The sequence below is a fragment of the Atractosteus spatula genome (genome assembly GCF_055471065.1).
Source record: "Atractosteus spatula isolate fAtrSpa1 chromosome 10 unlocalized genomic scaffold, fAtrSpa1.hap1 SUPER_10_unloc_1, whole genome shotgun sequence".
Lineage (NCBI taxonomy): Eukaryota > Metazoa > Chordata > Actinopteri > Semionotiformes > Lepisosteidae > Atractosteus > Atractosteus spatula.
In genome coordinates, this window is record NW_028296612.1 from 716,530 (window position 1) to 737,500 (window position 20,971).

General features: G+C 41.6%; 3 non-coding genes and 1 pseudogene across 3 annotated transcripts; 1 reads left to right on the forward strand and 3 right to left on the reverse strand.

The window, feature by feature from the left end:
• Positions 1–2,659: 2,659 nt before the first annotated feature.
• Positions 2,660–2,741, reverse strand: trnaf-aaa (transfer RNA phenylalanine (anticodon AAA)). The gene has a single exon. It is a non-coding gene; the product is annotated as a tRNA-Phe (tRNA).
• Positions 2,742–4,427: 1,686 nt separating this feature from the next.
• trnat-agu (transfer RNA threonine (anticodon AGU)) lies at positions 4,428–4,501 on the forward strand. Its single transcript has one exon. It is a non-coding gene; the product is annotated as a tRNA-Thr (tRNA).
• Positions 4,502–5,513: 1,012 nt separating this feature from the next.
• Positions 5,514–5,595, reverse strand: trnaf-aaa (transfer RNA phenylalanine (anticodon AAA)). Its single transcript has one exon. It is a non-coding gene; the product is annotated as a tRNA-Phe (tRNA).
• A 15,223-nt stretch (positions 5,596–20,818) lies between these two features.
• Positions 20,819–20,937, reverse strand: LOC148813321 (5S ribosomal RNA; annotated as a pseudogene).
• Positions 20,938–20,971: the final 34 nt, after the last annotated feature.

Here is a 20,971-nt window from a genome sequence, read left to right on the forward strand (position 1 = left end):
AACACACCCACAGTATTCTAATGGTGGACTGCAGATCTGTGCTATAGTTCAGTCGAATTCGAAGGATCCAGCAATCGTACTGGATTTGACTGGGATTCTGAAATGTCTCTTGCAAAGGTATTCGGGTGTAGTGTGCTCTCTGAAGGCACCAGTTCTGTAGGGTTTGGGCATTTACTGGGACAATTATTAATTGTAGCAGTAAATCACAAAATGATTCTTTTAATGGTTTTAGAATCCAACCATGCGATATAACTCAAACAACGCACACACACAGGTACTAATACACGAGGATACATTTATTAATACATAGAATATGCATGTAAACCCTAACAGATCTTATCGAGAGGGTTATCAGAATCCAAAAGGTATATATTCAATGAGTTACGAAGAGTTACATATATCAAGAGGACATACATTCAGTATATCATTCATTTAGACCGTTTCGTAAATGAACTTGGTCATAACTTCTACATTGGATACTCAAAACAAGTACATAACTCTTAGGAATTAAATTGATATCAATTGGTTGGGATAACAATTGAATTCTCGAGCTGTAATGCATTGAAGTTGAATACTCATCCAATCTCTGGGGATTCAGATCTCCTGAGGGCTCTCTGGCTCCGTGCCAGGCTGTGCTGTGCGGCTTGCGATGGTGCGCTGCTGACGCTCATTGACCGGCTAGTTAGTGTTGGCTTTAACTAGCAAAGTTTGTGCACAGGAGAAAAGATTACTGTGGGTCCCAGCAAGTCAGGAAGAGGACCGGTTCGTTCCTGATGAAGCGCTAGTTCTGAATAGTGATTCAGCTGTCCACAGTTCCGACCTGTTCACGAGGCTTGCTGCTGATGCTAACCTCGGGTGGATCCTCTGGTTACTCTCGGGCAACCTCCGCTCTAGACTCTTAGAGCAAAGGAAAGTTCTGGCACTCGGACACACTGGCCGTTCCGTGGTTGTCCGGGCTGAGTCTCAGGATGGTCAGGAGGCGCGCGGCGAGAATGTCTTTCCCTTGGGAGCCTTCTGCTCCTGGGCCGTCCTGCCCTGGAATTCTCCTTTGAATTGTCCAAAAAAGTTCACAGAATTCTCTCAGGCTCTCGTGTTGCCTGTTGTTACCTGGAGGAACTTCAGCTCGTTCATTGGCTGAAAGTTCCATGGGCATCAGAGTCCCACGTGGGTTACTCGGCCCTACCAGTCCCTGATTGGTTGATCAAGGTGAGATATGAGTCACTTACTCCTGACACTTAGGAATGCAGTCCAGATGTCCATCTGGCACTCCCTAGACAGATAGGCGCCAATGGATGACCATTGATCATGATAGCCAGGCTTAGCTAAGTGCATCCCCCTTTGGGAGCTGTCCCTTATCAAAAGAAAACATCTTTAAATCAGCCTGCATGAATAGTTTCTCTGTGGCTGCACCACAGAGATGAACAGAGAGATGAGGCCTCATTTGGGAAAGCACCGCAATACTTAATTCTGTCTTCCTAACAAGCATTGCCGCTACACGGGTTTGTTTCAACCTTTGATAAAAAAAGTGATCTGATCTGAAACTACCCAGCTTACAATCTCTGAGGTAGTTGTCACTAAACTCGGACGTGATGTGGCACACATGTGCCGTGTGCCTTTACTTTTGTAAAAAACTGGTATCGGGAAAAGTTTCTTAATATTTCTTTTGATTAGCATGGAAGAAAATGTGATCATTACCTATGGAATTTCCCGCCAGCGTGGAGCTTGAATTCACAACCTTGAGATTCAGTGTTCAAGAGTCACAGAAGAGGTCGGCCTGGTCTTCAGTCTGCCAACAATAAGCTCCGGCAGTGCTCCTCTGTAAAGCAGATTGTTCGGATCGGTTATGTGGGACGGCACTTCGATACTAAGATCGTTTGCAGCACACGCATGGTTTCCCCCCTTCATGCAAAAAACATAGACGAAGGAAGCTTAGCTGAAAGAGTGGTAAATGGAGCTCGCCCCAGCCCGTCCTTATTCTTTTAAAGAGGATAAAAAATTAACTTCCCGCCATTACTACCAGCTTTCAAAGACTGCCATGGGCACGGAAAAAAACACACTACAGATGACTTTTCTGGAACCGAAGCAGAGATTCCTTTACGAACCAACTGATAAAGCTCAGCCAGTGAATACTGTTAACAGAATGTGAAAGCACGATCAACTTTGTAACTGCAACCACAGGAAAAACAGCAAGAAGCAGGCTCCATTCCCCATTTAAATCTGTCGTGCGAGGCATGCTTTTTGAACGCAGGAAGTAAATCCTACGATCGCTTTTGAACTTGGACAAAGTACTTCCAAAGGAGCGCTATGCGCAAAGATTTAACAAGCTCAACCCCCGCCAACGATTCGGTGCGAAGAAGCAGAACATTCAAGTTTCACAGACAGAAGCAGCACGCCAGCACAGCCAACATTAAAACGGAGGGCACACTACGATTTGCATTGACACAAAAGTGATCTGGGCAGACGTCGTTCCCTGCATAACGCAAAAAGTGGCAAAGCGCTTTTGGGTTGAGAGGACGCAAGAAGGTTTTTGTTTTGTGCCTTGATGTCAAGCTGAGAAAGTATCTTTAAACACTTTGCTTAGTTTCTCGAGAGACTGCCAAAAAGCAGTTCCCTCCCTTTCGTCTGAAGTCAGCTGAAAGGGGATCCCGACAGAAGCACCTGGCAGCAGGGGGATTCAAACCCACACCCCCGAAGAGACTGGAGCTTTAATCCAGCGCCTTAGACCGCTCGGCCACGCTACCCACTGTGCGCTGTCTCTTTGTCTCATTACTTGCTCGGAGGAGCTCGGGTGGGTTTTGCTCTTATCGCCCGACTTAGTGGCGTTATGACCGTGGAACCGACTGCACCTGCTTTTTCTGAGATGCTTCCCCTCTCATGGCGAGATCTCGACTTCTTTAACACCTCTGGATAAAGATCTCCTGTGGAGCAGGTTTCAGACCTCTGCATACAGCACCCTTGATGTCATTTTATTTTTACAGCAGCCGCATCCGGAAAGTTGAGTCTTTTACGTTTTATTTGAACAACAAAACTACATACAATACAAACAAGAGCACATATAACGTATCAAGAAAATCATCAGGGGCACATGCTATAATACAATTACACTTTATGAAAAACGATTACACAAGGTAAATAAAGATAAGGTCCGCACAGCTTGTTCTTACATTTCGAAAGAGTCCGTAAATACCCCTTTACGTCTATTTTGAACTGTTCAAACGTAGGACTCTTCCCAGACCATTTCACTTTATACCACATTCCTAAACGAGGATGCATCTCCTGTTTTAGAACTATTTTGGGCGGTATGGCTTATACAACACACCCACAGTATTCTAATGGTGGACGGCAGATCTTTGCTATAGTTCAGTCGAATACGAAGGATCCAGCAATCGTACTGGATTTGACAGAGATTCTGAAATGTCTCTTGCAAAAGTATTCGGGTTTGCTTGGACCTTTGATAAAAAAAGTGATCTGATCTGAAACTTTGTTTTGTGCCAGCTTACAATCTCTGAGGTAGTTGTCACTAAACTCGGACGTGATGTGGCACACATGTGCCGTGTGCCTTTACTTTTGTAAAAAACTGGTATCGGGAAACGTTTCTTAATATTTCTTTTGATTAGCATGCAAGAAAATGTGATCATTACCTATGGAATTTCCCGCCAGCGTGGAGCTTGAATTCACAACCTTGAGATTCAGTGTTCAAGAGTCACAGAAGAGGTCGGCCTGATCTTCAGTTTGCCAACGATAAGCTCCGGCAGTGCTCCTCTGTAAAGCAGATTGTTCGGATCGGTTATGTGGGACGGCACTTCGATACTAAGATCGTTTGCAGCACACGCATGGTTTCCCCCCTTCACGCAAAAAACATAGACAAAGGAAGCTCTCTTGTCTTGGGCTGCTGACTCCCGGATTTAAAGTCTCTGGGTGCCAGCTAAGTCTCTAACAAGCACACTATAAACACAGGAATTACACTTTGCTCACGTCACGCATGGAATGGCGAGGCTACTTGTTCCAATATTATCTAGTCTCACCTCATATGGTGCCGATTCCTGGTTTACATTTAGGAAAGAGCACTGCAAACACCGTAAACAGTGCAAAACGTGTGATGAAAGAAGTCTTTTCCCCCCTTTGTCTAAAGCAGAACACAGCGAAGTCATGCCGAGGGTTGTGAGATCAAGATTTCAGCGGAGCACTGTCGTCTACGTCTTTAGCTACATGAGTTGGACATCCTCTTGTACACGGAAAGCAGATTGAGATCCTCTGACATGAAAAGTGCCAGATAAAAGCCATTTCTCATCCTTTCTCTTAGTGGTGGAGCTATCGCATGTAAATGAGGCAACTTGCAAGGCGAGCAGGCTCGGTGCACACCGAACGCAGATGTCTCAGAGCAGTTGAGACGTGTCCAAGTGGCTGTCAAAGGACAGCACTTCGCCGGCGCCGTGGCTTAGTTGGCTAAAGCGCCTGTCTAGTAAACAGGAGATCCTGGGTCCGATTCCCAGCGGTGCCTTTCTTCCTGTTTTACTGTACAGAATTTATCCTTACGGGCAAATCCCATGCCTTTTAATTCAGGTGAATGCAAGTGTTCGTTTCCTTTCTGGAACAACTTGTTTTGAAAGAAATCTATACAGCTTGCGAAAGATGAAACACAAATCTTACTTATCAGTGATGAAGAGGTACTCCCAGCAGGCCAGCTAATACCAGCAGTGTTTTTTTTTTCACCCTAACCAGAGAATGGAGAAAAGCGAGGCGCCTGTGGCTCTGCAGTGTAATCAGTTCGCGAGTTCGGCGGTTAGCTGAAAGAGTGGTAAATGCAGCTCGCCCCAGCCCGTCCTTATTCTTTTAAAGAGGATAAAAAATTAACTTCGCCGCCATTACTACCAGCTTTAAAAGACTGCCATGGGCACGGAAAAAAACACACTACAGATGACTTTTCTGGAACCGAAGTAGAGATTCCTTTACGAACCAACTGATAAAGCTCAGCCAGTGAATACTGTTAACAGAATGTGAAAGCTCGATCAACTTTGTAACTGCAACCACAGGAAAAACAGCAAGAAGCAGGCTCCATTCCCCATTTAAATCTGTCGTGCGAGGCTTGCTTCTTGAACGCATGAAGTAAATCCCATGATCGCTTTTGAACTTGGACAAAGTACTTCCAAAGGAGCGCTATGCGCAAAGATTTAACAAGCTCAACCCCCGCCAACGATTCGGTGTGAAGAAGCAGAACATTCAAGTTTCACAGACAGAAGCGGCACGCCAGCACAGCCAACATTAAAACGGAGGGCACACTACGATTTGCATTGACACAAAAGTGATCTGGGCAGATGTCGTTCCCTGCATAACGCAAGAAGTGGAAAGCGCTTTTGGGTTTAGAGGACGCAAGAAGGTTTTTGTTTTGTGCCTTGATGTCAAGCTGAGAAAGTATCTTTAAACACTTTGCTTAGTTTCTCGAGAGACTGCCAAAAAGCAGTTCCCTCCCTTTCGTCTGAAGTCAGCTGAAAGGGGGTCCCGACAGAAGCACCTGGCAGCGGGGGGATTCAAACCCACGCCCCCGAAGAGACTGGAGCTTTAATCCAGCGCCTTAGACCGCTCGGCCACGCTACCCACTGTGCGCTGTCTCTTTGTCTCATTACTTGCTCGGAGGAGCTCGGGTGGGTTTTGCTCTTATCGCCCGACTTAGTGGCGTTATGACCGTGGAACCGACTGCACCTGCTTTTTCTGAGATGCTTCCCCTCTCATGGCGAGATCTCGACTTCTTTGACACCTCTGGATAAAGATCTTCTGTGGAGCAGGTTTCAGACCTCTGCGTACAGCACCCTTGATGTCATTTTATTTTTACAGCAGCCGCATCCGGAAAGTTGTGTCTTTTACGTTTTATTTGAACAACAAAACTACATACAATACAAACAAGAGCACATATAACGTATCAAGAAAATCATCAGGGGCACATGCTATAATACAATTACACTTTATGAAAAACGATTACACAAGGTAAATAAAGATAAGGTCCGCACAGCTTGTTCTTACATTTCGAAAGAGTCCGTAAACACCCCTTTACGTCTATTTTGAACTGTTCAAACGTAGGACTCTTCCCAGACCATTTCACTTTATACCACATTCCTAAACGAGGATGCATCTCCTGTTTTAGAACTATTTTAGCCGTGTGGCTTATACAACACACCCACAGTATTCTAATGGTGGACTGCAGATCTGTGCTATAGTTCAGTCGAATTCGAAGGATCCAGCAATCGTAGTGGATTTGACTGGGATTCTGAAATGTCTCTTGCAAAAGTATTCGGGTTTGCTTGAACCTTTGATAAAAAAGTGATCTGATCTGAAACTACCCAGCTTACAATCTCTGAGGTAGTTGTCACTAAACTCGGACGTGATGTGGCACACATGTGCCGTGTGCCTTTACTTTTGTAAAAAATTGGTATCGGGAAAATTAAAGTCGAAACCCAAAACAGTAACATACTTAAGAGTAAATGCCTCCTAATAGCTAGCAAGCGCTCCTAGTAAGTAAAGTTGTTTGTGTCCCTGCCTGTCACGCGGGAAACTGGGGTTTGATTACCGACGGGGAGACAGCTAGTTTTTTTATGATCAGATTCGAATCTTTAATGCTGTGTGTGAGAGTTTAGGTAACTTTCCTTTTCTCACATTTTCTGACGACTATTCCGAAGGAGTGCCCTGTCAACTCCTAATACTTTTAAAAAAATCTGCCTGCATGTTTGATTATTTTTGTTTTATTTAGAAAAAGTTCAATATTGATCATAACTAAAGAAAATAATGATCAGAAACAAAAACAAAATGTTGAAGATGCGACTCAATCTTGAATCAGAGCTGGGTGACATGGGCTTCTGTTCTGATATGGTTGTACGAGAAACAGGATGAATCTTTTCTCTCCTATGGAGCATGAGCTGAATCAGGAATGAGACATTTCGTGTGTTTGTGCATATGTCAACGCATGACCTACATCGTAAAACTAAAACTAAATTAAAAACTAACATTAAGTTTTCAGAGACATTCATTTATATACAAACAAGAGACAGACAAAGCAATAATTCTACATTAACTTGTCCTGCGCTGATCAGACTAATTGAAATGGTCTGATTCAGAGCCTGTGCAGCTCGTGCTAATACAACATTTTCCTTTGATTTCCTTTGAGGGCGGAGTTTTTTTTAAAATCTGGATTAAATAAAAAGGAGTGACGTCAGTGTAAAACAGCTTTCCTTCTTGGGGAACAACGGTTGTGTTCCATATTTCTAATTATTTTGGTTTCAAGATATCAATTTAGTATGAAACATAAAAGCCAGCTGGATAAAGCTGTTACACGTCATTTACAATGGTCTTTCAACTAATAGCCCGTGCAGGGATCAAACCCCAGCTGTTGGTACGAGTTGCGTAAGGCTCTGCAACATGCAGATGAGAAACTAACCTCCGCTTCTTCATTATATACACAGTGAGCTATATATGCGGGCTTACTGCCCCCTACGGGCTCTGTATTTGATTGTGGTACAAGACCGGCCGTGGAGAAATGAAGTGAAGAGGGTGTGTTCATTAAAAGGCTCATAGCATCCCTGGATGGTCTCAAACCACCACCCTTTTGGTTAACAACCGAGCCACAAAGACTCATGTACAGCTTAACACTTCTCGGTCTCAGTGAAAGTGATACACTCCGTAAAATTTCTGGAGAATCATTTGTCAATTTCCCTACGGGATTAATAAAGTATTATCTATCTTAAAGGAAAATCGCCAACAGTGGCCGATATCTATTGGAGTTTTTTCATTCTATACTGCAATTTCTGAAGGGTACCCTGTGAAAATACGAATTTTGACGAGAAGGGATGGACATATAAGGTCAGCAGGCTTGGGGAATTGGACCTTATGGTGAAGGCTGCGGGCTCGGCATCAGCAGAACCTGATCAGTATCGGTTGACTCCGATATACTTTGACAACTTAACTTCTGGATTTAGAGACATTTACCTTAGTGTCGGTATACTAAGATGTTTTGGTAACGAGGAAAGAGGGACAAAGCAAATTGGCAGAATGTGTGCTATTTTGTTGACTACAAGTCCTCATATGCCAGAGGGTCAATATTAAAAAAAAAACGTAACAGTATAATCTCTTGTACTTCACGATTTAATGGTGTCTGTCACATTGTATCTCACACCTCAGTTTCAGAATTGTGAGACGAGTTTGTAATCAGGAGGGTGGGCCATAGCAATTCAGCAGAAATTGCATTCATCTTTTCCCAATGCATTCTCACATGCCATTTTCTCACATGCCATGCTCAGAGGGTCATATTTTTAAAATGGTATCATAAAATGTCCTGAAGTTCAGGATTTTGACAGTCTGTTATATTGTGTCTCACACCTTGATGTCAGAAATATGAGACGATTTTAAAATCAGAAGGGAGGGCCCTAGCAATTTAGCAAACATTGCATTGACCATTTGACAATGTATTCTCTCATGCCATGTTCAGAGGGTCGTATTTAAAAAATGGTACAGTACAATGTCCTGAAGTTCAGGATTTTGATAGTCTTTTCCATTTTCTCTCACACATCTGTGTCAGAATTTTTAGACATTTTTATAACCAGGAGGTAGGTTCGATCACCCTCTGCTCATCCTCAGTTAACCATATAGTCTCATATGCCATGTTCTAAATGTCCCATTTAAAACTGCTATATTAAAATTTCTTGCAAAATGCAAGAGTTTGAGACTTTTTATGATCAAAAGGCAAGGTCGTGGAAAATATGCAGAAAGTGCCAGTGAATTTACGTTTTGCCTTTGTCTTATTTACTCGTGGTATAACTTGCCAGTTTGTTTTATTGTGAGTTGTGTTTCTGAAATGTGTTTCATACAAAAATGCAATTTGGACAGTCTCTACTTACATATTCCCCTTTACTGAGGAAATGTACAGTAATACATCCGGATAAGTATTTTTAAAAATGACTGTAGAGAGCCATCTACAGGCGAAAGACGACATAACATCACAGCAGCAGCATTTAAGATGGAACGAAAAACGCAAAGCAGCAGCTGGCGAATAAGAAGCCAACTTCAGCCTCGTTAATGCAATAGCATTAGGTGAGGTGGAAAAATATTTCTTGTTCTGAATCTTAACATTTTTATAGGAGGTGTTCTAGGACCTCTTGCCTCAGAAAAAAAAAACTGCCAGTACTTGCCAGCTATTGATTATTTCTACTCCATCAATAGCAGCAGTGTTATCAGTACTGAGCCCTAAATGTAGGTCCTATCATCATATAAAAAGTCGAAAGTATCGACTGCATTCAACTGATAAAATGTATCTTCTATGAGAGTTATATCTTTATCCAAAATACATCGGAAACAAATTTGCACGTTTTTTGGGGGGGATCCTGAAGACTGAGACTCAAAACTTTTTTTTTCCCTTCTTTCCAGGAGGAAGGATTATTCAGATGCAAACATTGTCCCAAAATCAATGTACTCTCCATTGATATTCAAATCCTCAAATTCTTCATCTGAACGTCGATATTGAAATATGATATCGTACAAATTGTGGTTTTCTTTTTAAAGCAAATTTTATGCTTTAAATTCAATAAATTGTATTTATTATGAATGTGCCAGAAATTTTTCAGTACTTTAGAGGGTTCTGCCATTTTAGATGTTATGCTGTTCCTGTCTGATTTATCAAATGTGTCATTTAAATCTCCAGTCATTTCTATATCAGTCTGAAGGCCTTGCAGTAAAGATTGCAATTCATCCAAAAATGCCAAGTTTCCCACTGGTGATACATACAAGGAAATGAATGTATATTTTCCCCCCAAATCAACAAATTAAAAATCAAATACCTCCCTCATCTGCAGGTGGAGAGAATAATGTCAGAATAAATACAGGTTTAAAAGTCAGGAGCATTGATAGTCCTATTTTAAAATGACACTAAAATGCTCACAATATATTAAAAAGCTCTGTAAAATTCAAAAATAATAAAAAAAATATTAAAACAAGGTACAAAGAAATAATACACAGTTATAAAGCTCAGGAATTATCAATGTGAAGTTACAATGGGTTGATTGTGTTTCATGTGATTTAAAAAATAAAATGTTTGCAAAAAATCCACTTACAATATGCTAAAAATGGCAAGAATACTTAACCTTTTACTACCAGTGACATATTTAGTCAATGTCCGCCTGGAATTTCCTCCCCCTTAAACATTTGTTATATCTCTGCAGCAGAACATAGCAGGAGCCTGGTTCAGGTCTTAAATTGAAGCTAACCCCCTTGGCTTTGAGTGTGAATAGTCAAATTTCTTATATTTCTTAATGTGTCCACTCAGCAGACAAACATATGAAAAAAAAACAAAAAAACAGCTGGCGAACATTTTTTTTCGGTCTTCAGAGGTCAGAGTTTTCAACTATATGCATGTCAAGGGCCTGCGAATGATTTGAAAACCTTGTTCTAGGTGGCTACTAGCTTGGATAAAAATTTGGGACAAATTGATCAATTAGAAAAAATTCTACATCATGTTTTGTGAAGACTGGACCTGGAATGAAATTTCACACCTACAGTATAATAAAAAATCATAAAAATATTGAAAATAATAAGAATAAAAACCATTGCAATTGCTATAAAAACCTTAAGACACTGCTAGAGAGCCTTTACCTGCTGTTATGCAATGAAAAAAAAACCTCAGAGTTGCCTTCTGGTGTGAAAAAAAGGAGCACTGATAAGAAACTGATAAAAAACTGATTGATTATCCCTTCTGAGTCAATGATTGACAGCTAAAAATGCAGCCTGAAGCGTCTAGAGGAAGTCTCACCCCCTAAGGGTGGCTGAAAATACAAAGAATGACAGCGGTTTTTACCAATCAAATCGCCTTATTTCTGGCGCTCGTTCTTCAAACATTTACTACGTAATCAGTAACGTTTACTAGTCTCTAGCTCTTGAGATAAACTAGTCTGGGTTATTTTGGATATATATCATGCTCCAGAATAAGGTAAAAACATGGGATATATATATGCTGGTTTTTGCTTTTGCGGTTTTGTTGGTAAAAATGTATGATATTGACATGCTGTGCTTGCCGGGTTGCCGTGTGTTTTTATTGGGATTCTGCTAGTTCATTAATTTATTGGTTTATTGCATAATAGTGTCATGTCTGTGGAAACAAACTTTATGATTTTGTTGTGGTGATATTTGAAAATACGTGCATGTGAGAAAATTTGTGGAGCGGTTTCAAACAAACGTTGTTTATCTCGCGTTTATCTTAAAAATAATAAGTGTCATCTGGGGAGACAGGAGTGGTCCTCGGTGACCGCGATCCGGACTAAGTTAACAGGTGTGTAATTTAAAAAAAAACAAGTTAAAAATAAATGCTAAATGGGTTTAACATTCAGGAATGTAATTGGTCAGATGCTTACGATAAGTGATGCTGGTGTTTCGTGTGATTTAGCGAATTCAAAAAAATATTCATTTTAAAAACGGCAAGAGCTCGTATGAAAAAAAAGTTCGTAAGTATCTTTGTTACAACAGCCGCGCCAGAACTATTCAGATACTGTACATCAGAAAAGTATCTGAACTTGACTGGTTTATATTCAGTTATGTGCATTGGGAACGAAAGGGAGACTTAGATGGATTTTATTAGGGGTTTAGTAATCAGAAAATTTATTTTTACACGTTTATGCCTACGAGCAGAAATAACTTCCTGCTTTCAGCGCTTTATTTGTTTCTGCTTGTAACCTTGAACAGAGAAACCCAGTACTGACTCACAGAAACACCCCGGAGTTTCTGTGTTTCTGGGATTTAAGAGGGATGTATGCAGCGGTGTTACTAGTCTGGAAGGAGGAGACGCGCATTCCGCACGGGGAGCGTAGAGCAATGAGCCGCACCTGCTGCGCGCTGAGTTCTGTCCTATATAACCGCTGAGCACGGACACACAGAGTCTCCAGCCAGTGTTGGAGATTTATGATTTCAATGTTTTTTTTTTCCTTTTGAGCAGAAGCTGGGTTTCTTCCTCTAGTTAAAGTTATTGGAGTTGTGGTTACTGTGCTAGACCGTCGGGAATAAAGATAAGAGTGCTTTCTTGATACTTCACAAGAGTATACATAATTCACGAGCTGTATTAAAAAAAATGAACTGGAAGAAAAGCAATAGGGCTGGAGTTTATAGACTGTGATGCAAATACGAGAGTAGGAGAGGAGGGGACTAGTTCAGGAGCACAACCGGCCCTCTCCTGCCCATTCTCCCACCAGGGTCTGTTGTAACCCAGTGTGAAATTCAGTGAAATTGTGGTTCAGCTTTTGATCACTCAGCTGCTTTGCCCTGGGAATATGGGGCAAATAAAGGAGATACCAACCAGATTAGAGGGAGAGTTTTTATTCCCAAGGGATGACTTGTTTTACAACAGCAGACAACTTAAAGAAAAAGAAAACCTGTGTTCTGCTGCTCCAGGTTGGTTCCACTGGGAACAAGTGTGGCCAGGAGCTCATGAACAGTAATTAGGGGTTGTTTCCACAAGGGGGGCTGGAGTAAGTTAGATGTCAAGGGCAATAAAACTCATTAGACCTAATTGACCAGTTAAAGTGAGTTGTTCTGCTTTCTGCACAGAAACCAGTGCTCTCTTCTCAATGTGTGGGTGAGTCTGTCAGTGATATAACAGCTAGGCAGGACTGCCACTGTGGTCTATTTCATCACCTGTGACCCCATCTTCCAAAGACAACAGTCCAATCTAGCATAGAGTGTCCCGGACTGATAGTGACTGACAAATAGTGACCCCTTAATGGAGGAAACTTTAGCTTTTTTAGGTAATTATACCACTTGACAATGTTACAGGTGTTGGGGGGGGGGGGGAACCCCTAGTGATCCCACAGTCTCACATAGACAATGGCCAGTCTACACAAACCTCCAGTAAAACACAGCCCTGACCCCTGTTATGTCACCCAGGTCTACACTGTGAGACAATGATTATTTAGGAAAATTGTAAGGAATGCATTCCAAAGCAGTCAATGGAAGTATGGAATTAAAATAGTCAAGTCTTGTAAAATAGAGTATATTATCTATTTATTATACCTTTACATTGTGACAAAAACAAATTTCAAGTCCATTATGAGCACACACAGCATATTAAAGATGGGTCTCTGCGCTGTAAAGGAATCTCAGTAACTTTAGCTAATAAACCTGAAATGTCATTTCTTTTACTGCTTGTTCTTTAAAGTACTAACTCATTGACATTATGTAGATTAAAATAAGACTATTCACAAAGAAAAAGCATTTATCACAAATGTATCATGCCAAATAAACTCTAGTAATCAAGAGCAATTAAGAAAAGGAAACAAAACCATCTTTTGAGGATGCCAGATAGAAATGTAAACACACACTCACACGTGGGGCCAATCTTACCCGAAATCAATTAACCCACCAATGATCTTGGACTGATGTCTGAAAACCAGAGCAAACAGTACAATATTAAGGTACTAAAGCTATTAGTAGAACAGATCTAGCTTCTCAACATAATACTTATGTCTGAACTTCATTGAATAGTGACACTTCAATCTTTCATATTCAATATTTTTCACAAAATCAACAGCTGAGAACAGACCGCCATATACCTTTATCCAGTGGTTTTCAGAGCAGAGACATCTGTGTGGGCAAGAGTTCTTTCCCTGAGGTCCACTGCACGTCAGCTAGCCACGTTCTGGCTGGGTCGTGTGTACTCCTGGGAAGATCGCCTGTAATGAATATTGGGGACTTTGTACAAATTAATAATGTGAGCATATTAATATGATTTGTGTTGAAGCCAAACATAGACAATCACTGTTAAAACTTGAATTCAACCTCCAGTGTCTGCTTTTGAAATGCTGATCATCACCCGTCTTCTGGCTTCTAGATGCACGTGTTAATGGATATTTCTTGTCTTCTTTTTTTTCCCCCCATATGCTCTTCTCTGTATCATTAAGTACTTCTGGGTCATTTCATGTACCTCGTGGCATCTTGGCTGGTGGTGAATGGCAGGCAGCTGCTCTAAAAATAACATGCCTATTAATATGATGTTGAAGACAAAACCAAAACAATACAACTTTGTTTTGCACTTTACAATTTATCACAAGCTTGTCATATTTACAGTCATCAACTGATTTAGGCTGCTGTTCCTGTGAAAAATGTCCTTTGTTTAAGAAAGATTCAATTAAAAATCTTTAGGTTTTAAATATAAACCACTGGCAATATGGTAATCACTTTTACAACTTTTAAGAAGTTGCAAGATAGCTCTACAACTATGTTGTCCTTAACCTATTCAGAAACTACCACTAATATTGTAAGAAATTGTTCTCTAGACTCTAGATCTTGTGGGCTCTGTTCTCGATGAATTGGAAAGGTGTCGTTCATGAAGTCCAGTACTCTGTCGATCTCTCTCTTACCAAGAGACTACCCATCTAACGCTGCAGGAAACTCCAGTGCCTGGTCTGGGAATGCCGTGCTATTCAGATTCTGTCAATAAATTTCAAGAATGGTTCACCTTTTTGTTTACACTGTGGCATTTCTTTGCAGTAACAATTGAGTGGGATAGTTATCTGCCTTCTATACTCTTCTGAAAATCATGTATCTTTTTAGCAGTCCCATATCCCTTCCTTATATCCTTGCTGATGAGAATGAGAAATGCTATTTTCAAGACATTAACACGAATATAATTTTTACATTAATTCCAAGGTACAAGAAAATGAATATCTTCAAAATATGCACTTTAATATACTTACTTAGTTTCTTTTTTGGAAATGGTCAGTGAACCAACCACTCCAGAGCTTGTCCTTCACCTTGAAATTATTTCCTGGAAATGCTGTAATCACAGAGGAGCTCTTCTCCCCTCAACAATGTCCCTTTTTGTCACAGACAGAATTATGACAGGCTGTTCGTTGATTATAAATGACTTTCTTACAGCCCTTACATTGTCTTTTCTCTTTGATGGATTTATCCATCTTCCGATTTGCCTCCTTATCCGGGAGGCAGGCTCAGTGTTTTTCACGAGCATCAATGCACAGTTTTTGTGCAGGTTCATCTGAAAAGAAAAGACATCTCATGTCTCCCTCTGTCATCTGTGAGCTTCAGCAGTTGTCTTTGTGATGACCTTGCCGTTGTAATCACACACCACCTCTCCCTTCTGGAAACACCTGGAAGTCACAAACTTCTTCTCCTTCACAGGATCGTCAGTGATGCTCAGGCCTTCCCAGATTTGATACTTTATCAACTTTTTAATTTGCATGCCATTTGGTGGCAGTCCTGTGTTGGGCTTCCACTTCTCAAGCACTTCAGACACTGTTGATACATTGGCTGACCAGTCCATCTTCTCCGTCTCCTTTCACAGCTGCTGACCTGGGCATTACAGCGCAGTTTAGTGAAGTAAAGATGAAACGGCTGATAAAACACAAATAAAATGCAATTAAGGTACATTCCAGATTTTCTTAAATACCGTACATGATTGGAGCTATGCAGGTGGAGGTCTTTTGTTCGGTATTAACATGGATTTTAATTGGCTTCTATGAAAATTGGCCATGGTGTGAGTGAGTCCTGTGATGGACTGGTGTCACATTATGGGTGATACAGTACTTTGCATCCACTGCTTGCCAGGATGGTTCCAGTTCTACCACAACCCTGAATTGAGTGGATGGGTATATCAATGTAGCCATCAACTTGCATGTTCCTCTTCTTCACTCAATGCAAAGGAAGCCAGCTGTTGTTTGAGGTTTTGTGCTCTTTAACAGGAATTATGACCATTTTTGTGCCCACTTGTTGAAACAACACTTTCTTTGCACCCATTCCTCAACCTGTAATAGTGAGAAAATAAAAATGAATACACCAAACTGTAAAAATCCCATATATGTAATTTCTTACTTTTGTTGTATGAAAGTATTCTTACTGTCATGTTCTTTACCACCCTGGGATGCTACAGGTGCTTCAGCTGGAGAAAGGCCTGCAGGTAATACAGTACAAGAAGCTGCTCAGGCAAGGTGATGTCTTGCCCAGTCTGTGCAACACATCTCTCTTTGCAACCATCAACACCTTCCAGCAATCCTTCGTACTTGGTTCTGGACTCTGCAACTGTCTATATCTGTGGGAGAAATTAATACTCATCAACTTTTTTTGTATTCAAATTAAAAGTACAACTGAAAGAAGTTTTAAAATGAAAATGACCTATTTTTAGTAATCTCTTGGCAACATTCTTACTGTTCTTCTTCTGAATATCCTTTAGGATACTTTGGAAGTTGATGATGAGGTTAGCCAGGCTGGGATCCTCTACTTTCACACTGATATCATTTAGGATGTAGCCCGGAAAATGGTTTATGTTCTTAATATAATTAGCAATGATTTGGTGAGACAGTCCAGTGGTCTTCATTTGGTTACAATAATTGTTGTTTTGGATAGGCCCTTTACAAAGTTTAAGGAAGATGCAGATGGATCCATAAAAACAGGAATCTGGAAACATTTTCTACCTGACAAATGTAGAGTCACTATGTTTATGGCTGAGATTTCACATGGGTGAATTTTAAGCTAAGGAGTAAAAACATGTGCTATGGAAAGATCACTGCTCAATTTTAAATGCCTTTAAAAAATAAATACCTCCTGAGAGCAATCTGCCACTTCAAGATCCTTGGTAAGGTCCTGTTTAAACCCAGCCAGGTGAGGAGCATCCAGGGAGTGCGTTCTGTCCAGTCCAGCCTGGGTCACCGTCTTCCTGAGAGCCTGCTGATGGCTTTTAAGAACTGGGGGACAGTAGGAATACAAAATACACATTTAACATTTTTACTTCTAAGACAAACTAGAATACAAGTATAAAACAAAAGATACATTTGGAAAAAATAGAAAGTTCTCCAGAACTCACATCTTCCCCTTCCTCTTCCACTTCAGTCTCTGGCATCTCTTCCTCCTGGACAGCAGCCTCTTGCTCAGGGCATCTGGACCACTGGTATATCATTTTAACATACCCTTACATAAAGGTAAAGGTTAGAAATGAAACAGAAGAACCCTTATAAATTATAAATATCTTACCTTGCTGATGTGTCTTCAGGATTCCACATAAAACAGTCCATGGACTCCGCCAGTCTCACATTCTCCCTCACACATGAGCCCTATGCTCTTGTAATCCCCGACCTGCCCATTCCTCAGGTGATTCAACAAGTCCTTCCTGGCCTGGAGAAGGACCTTGCTGATGGCTCATTTCATACACACCCTCTTTAGGTGAAGAGGAAACTGGTCAAATGTCTTCAGGCAGGTCTTGCACACCAGATGTATCCTCATGGGTCTCTTTTGAAAATAAATAACTTTTGTGTAAAGGAACAAGTCAAGACTGTTTCAGTTTCTTAACCGAGCCTTAATTTTCTCTCCAATAGCTTCACCATATTGTTTATTGTATTTTTATCAGAATTATACCTTGCTCTAAAATAATGACTTTATAAAACAACTTAACTCTTACTTGGTCTTGTTCGCAGTCTTTCCAGTAGAAGTCGTTGTAGAATTTAAAAACTGCTGTGATAATTTGGTCTGCCCGAGTGTCCTTCCCTAACCCAGTATTGATAGCTTGTGTACTGTAGGGTCCAAAGGTGGTGTTCTGCAATTTCCTCCCATAATGTTTCTTTGATCAGTTGGAAGCAAGTGTGAAAGCTTCCTCCCAGTGGGGAAGCTCAAGATCCTCTAGTTGTATGACAGATTTTGCTCTTCGAGGATCTGCAGTGTGGTGTGAAGCCAATTTTTGGCATTGCTTACCAGCTTCAAATATGTGAGTTTGGGTGGCTTGGCAGGTTTTATGAGTTCCTCGGTCTTCCGTCGTAGGCTGGCGGGTGGTGGCGGGTTCTCCCGTCCAATAAAACTGCTGTGTTTTGTAAATGGTGGACTGTTTGGATCATTTTGTAGATGATCCTGGTTCCTTGTTGGAAGGTATCCTGTCTGTTTGACATGTTTGTTGTGTAGGCAGTGTGGAGGGTGACCGTACGGTTGCGTGCGTTGTCAACTCTGGATTGATCCATACTTACCATTTAAATGCCTAAAGCTTCGTTGACACCGTTAGGTTTCCACTGTTAGGCAGCTTTACCTCTGTAGAATCTGTGGCTCCATAGGAAGACAATCTTGCCTTTCTGTGTGTCGCTATGTTTTTGCCTGGGTCTTCTTCAGGCATTGTTCTGGAACACTGTGTCCATGCTGGCCTGTTTTTATCCTGTTTTGTAAGGGGCAGTGTGTTGTAGTTCCTCCTAGGGGGCTAGTTTGTATCCTATGGTCTGTGTTCCTTCTGTACGTTTCTGTATGACTAGGTGCAGTTTCAGTTGGTGAATGGGTTTCTGCTTTCCCTGGTGGGGATTATGCATGGACCATTAACATCTCAATAGGCAATCAGGGTCTTTTGTTTTCCTCCCTAGTAGGACTGTGCAAGCTGTGCGAGTTTCCATAGCTGATTGGTTTCAGTTATTCTTCTGTTTGTTGCGTGTTAGTATGGTGAAGAGTTCCAGTCCCTGTAGGATCTGGCTAGTTAGGAGAGGGGAACAAAGCTCCTTCTCCCAGATTTTATCCGAGAGGGGACCATCTGGGACAAGGAGAGCACTCTCCTTCCAACGACTAAAACCCTCCCGGTTTTTCTGATGTTCAGGTCTTGTGTAAAGATAGTATTAAGTCTTTTGATCCACTCCCTTTCCTTTTTCTTTGTTTCTATCTCTGTCCAGTTGGGGTTGCTTTCCAGTCCCGTGGTTCCTGATGTACCTGTGTTGTGTCAGCTGGGTTCGGATGGAGTTACCCGTTCCCCCCACATAGGTCACCCCGCACTTTTTGCACTGGATGCTGTAGATGGCGTTATTGATGTTTTCTGAGAGTGCCCTTTGCAACTGGAAGATTTCTTTAGTTTCTTTGTTTTGGATCATTGTTTTCTGTTATGAAATGTTTGGCTCTTGGTGTATATGATCTGTTTTGTACAGGTTTTAGCTTGCTTTGGACTAATTAATGCTGAAGGTTTTTGTTTTTTTCTGTGTGCAGATATGATTTTGTGCTCCCTTAGTATGTTTGTGTTTTCTAATATCATGGTTTTTGGTTGTTTTTTATGCTGAGTTGAGAATATGATGTGTTGAGGAGTATTTTTCTGTCATCTGGAGTTTTTCTATTTAGAAATGTTTGTGCCACATTTTTGAGGAAACTTTGTGTGTATCTTCTCTGGCATAAAGCTGGGAAGAGTGTGTATTTGGCTTCCTCAAAGTCTTGTTGTTGTGTACAGATTTTGTGGAAGTGTAGGAGTTGTGATTTTACCAGTCCTTTTAAAGTATGTTTTGGGTGGAAGCTATCCTTGTGCAGTAAGCCGTGTGAATGTGTCTTTGAAAAATACCTTGATGTCCAGTTTGTCTGTGTTGTTGAAGGAAGAAACCTTGTATGTGGTGGTGTCTAGGAAGTCTATCAGGCTACCATGCTTGGTGTATTTGAGTTTAATGGACCTGTGGTGTGTGTTGAGGCTGTTAATGATTTCTTGTAAGGCTTGATATGTGCTGCCTATATGTTTATTTTTTATATCTTTGCCCTGGGATGGACTGATGTCCTTTCCAGGGTGTAGCCTCCCATGTGTCTATTTCTTGCCACGTTTTAAAGTGGAGTTACAATCTTACTATTTTTACAGTTTTAAATTGACATTTACAAATGTATATTGAAGCAGCTACCCACCTGAACTAAACTATGTCAGCATGTGTAGTCTGCAAAGGAACAAGTAATAGGTTTATTCGATACTGAAAAGAGAAGAGAGAAAACTCAATGTTTCGGCTGTGAAGCCTTCTTCAGGTGTGAGAAAGACAAGGCAGATTACAAAGATTAAATAGCACAGAAGAACAAAAGCTGGGAGAGGGGAGGAGGCAGGAGCAGCAGAGAGGCCACACAGGAAGTGCAAAATGGAGAGAGGTGAAGAAAGGTGTGAAGTCAAAACCTGCAAGAGAATAGAGAAGATTACATTAAAATAAGTCAGTCATTGAGAGATCCTGGCTATTTGAGGTGAAAAGAAAAACTATGGGCTTGGAGAAATCTTTAACCTTCCCAGCCCTAATATGTTCTCTGAAGCATTCTCCTAGTCTCCTTTCGGTTTCTCAAATGTAGATAGCTGGGCATTTTTTGCAAGAGATACAGTAAATGAGATACAGGATGTTGTCAGGGTTATCTGGAATTGTCCTGTGATGCCCTGAATGTCGTTAGATATGTATTTGCCAGTGATGCAGCGAGTGATATTGCAGGGGAAGGTGCTGAGTGTGAGGGAGCTGTGAACAAGAAGCTTATGTGGTGGTCAGCGATAAGAGATGATTGGGCGGCCGTAAGCGAGTGCAAAGCTCGCTGGCACCCTTCTTATAGAGAGGACAGCTCCGTCACCTCTTTTACGACGCTGCTTTATTTCCCTTGCGTTTTTCTCTTCTTCCCACGTTCTCTCTCTTCACTGCCTTCGTCCCCGCTCTATTTCACTTCAGCCTTTCACTCTTGCTTCCTTCCAATGAGGACGGAGCTGCGGGAGAAAGGGCGCTATAGAGGATCGCTGTGGAGAGCTGCTGCTGTGCTTTGACATCTGAGCTCTGTGGAAAACGATCTCAATACAATTCTGAAAAACGCGACTCCCCGACCGCCAGCCGAACAAGTCTCCACAGCCGAAGCGCCGTGTCTCTTTTCAGCTGGCGATAAACCTTTCCTCGATCCTTTGCGGACTTGTAAAACTGTTCACGATCAGAATAAAAAACGCTCACGCTAATACACAAGCACCCGTGTCTCGCCAAAGCTGACAAATAAACAGACGGACAAGCCACACTGCACGTGTGAACAGGGCAATGAGCGAGCGAGCGGGGATAGGGCGCCTCCTGCGCTTAAAAGCTTACAGCACCTGGTATTCCCAGGCGGTCTCCCATCCAAGTACTAACCAGGCCCGTTCCTGTTTAGCTTCCGAGATCAGACGAGATCAGGCGTGCTCAAGGGGGTGTGGCTGTAAGCGAGTGCAAGGCTCGCTGGCACCCTTCTTATAGAG